Genomic DNA, 1,998 nt, shown 5'->3' with positions numbered 1-1,998 from the left:
CCAGGTCAAGTGGGTATTATCTGCAAGTGTGGGTGTTCTTGTACATATGCTCTCTCCTCTTATCAGCTGGACTCACTCTCCACTCCAGTCCTCTATGGCTATGTCACTGACTCAGGGCCCAAGAGTCCCTAGGTCTTGCCACACTGCTGACCAACCAGGTCTCCGCCCAGGTTCACAGGAGTCTATTGAACGTTGCAGGGCTTAGCTCACCGCTTCACTGTTATTTTTCCCTCACTTCCCCTTATCAGCGACAAATGTTGTCAACAATCAGAGTGTGTATTCCCATTGAGTCTTAGTCTTGGAAGGGGGTTTGGCCTGAGGGGAACTGATCACTTGCCTTGATGTCTCCTGGGCAAGCAACTTGCTTGTTTTTATAATATTTTTCCTGTTGGTCTTTCTTTCAAGAAGTATCTTCTGTTCTTCTAGCCACTCCAGGCTGATCGGCTTGTCCTTTCAAGTAGAAATTTCCCACTTCTGAAGATTCTGGATGCTGTTTAGGATTCCACCTATGGTCTTATGTAATGCAAAGGTTCCCTAGGAAACCGCCTTCACTGGGCATGTTATAGCCCCATTTTAGAAATTCTAATCAGTTCACTCCCCTCCTTTTGTTACAAAACATTTACATTTAACTTTCCAACACTCACTGTCAAACTTGATATCAATTATTCCCTATTGAACCACAGGAGTCCTATCCCCCTCACCTTTTATCAACCCTATCCAGACAGGTTGGAAACAATTCAATGGAGATTCTACCTTTCCTGTATCCTCTGGAGCTAGGTTCCCTATTGAAAGCTTGTAAGCCAACCACTTCTTGCCTTTGTTATTGTTGTTGTTAAGTTCCATCAAGTCGAATCCAACCCATAGCGACCCTGTATAGGGTTTCCAAGGAGCAGTTGGTGAGCTTGTACCACTGACCTTGAAGTTCAAGCGACATTGCTGTCTGACACATTATCTAACAGCGCCACACCAAGACACCGCTTGCCTTTGTTGTAGACCCCCATTTTGGGTAGCCCATGTCTAAGTTCCCCATCCCTGTCAACCCTGTGTACCAAGGGGGTGGGAATGATTCTCACTGTAAAGATCTGTCCGCTCCTTTTTCATACTGTATCCACAAGCATAGGTCAAGTTCATCCAATTGGAGTGGGTTGCTCTTTTTTTTCCCCTCTTCTTTCTTCCTCTAGTCATGTTCTGATCATCCAGCTATTGATGACAGGTCAAATGGGTACTATATGCAAGTGTGGGTGTTCTTGTGCATCTCCCCTCACTTCATATCAGCTGGATGCTTCACACTTTGTTCTAGTCCTCTGGGACCATGTCCCTACCCCTGGGCCCAAGAGTCCCCAGGTCTTATCAAATCCAGATTAACAGGAGTCTATTGAATATGGTCAGACTTAGTTCACAACTTAATTGCTGTTTTCCCCCACTTTCCCTTATTGGTGACCAACGTGGTCAGCAGCAGGACCATATGCCTGCTAGTATATTCCATTTGAGTTTCAGTCTTGGAAGGGTGTTTGAGGGGACCTAAAACCTTGAGAGAACCTGACCACTTGCCTTGATGGCTCTCTGGGGAACGACTTGCTTTTTCTTGTTGTAGTCAATTGGACTGCTGTTATTGTTTTTTATTATTGTTATTTTTCCTGCTGCTCTTTCTTTCAAGAAATACCTTCTGTTCTTCTAGCTGCTCCAGAATGGTCTCCTTGTCCTTTCAAGTGGAAATGTCCCACCTCAGAAGATTCTGGATTATGATCAGGATTCCACCTATGATCTTGTGCAATGCAAAGGCTCTGCAGGGAACCAACTTCACTGGTCAACTTCTAGCCCAATTTTAGGTATTCCAATCAGTTATAGGCTAAAAACAGACTTACAAGCTTTCTCAGGTAATGTTTCTGGCTATTCCTAGGAGATATGGTTTTGAGGTGACCATGGCATGGTCATTTTGGAGTGTTACGTTTGTATCCCTACAGTTCTGTTGTGCATAAAATTTCTATGAGTCATAAT

Source organism: Chrysochloris asiatica, unplaced genomic scaffold (assembly GCF_000296735.1).
Source record: "Chrysochloris asiatica unplaced genomic scaffold, ChrAsi1.0 scaffold00091, whole genome shotgun sequence".
Lineage (NCBI taxonomy): Eukaryota > Metazoa > Chordata > Mammalia > Afrosoricida > Chrysochloridae > Chrysochloris > Chrysochloris asiatica.
The sequence above is the reverse complement of the archived record's forward strand: the minus strand, read 5'-3'. Positions refer to the sequence as shown.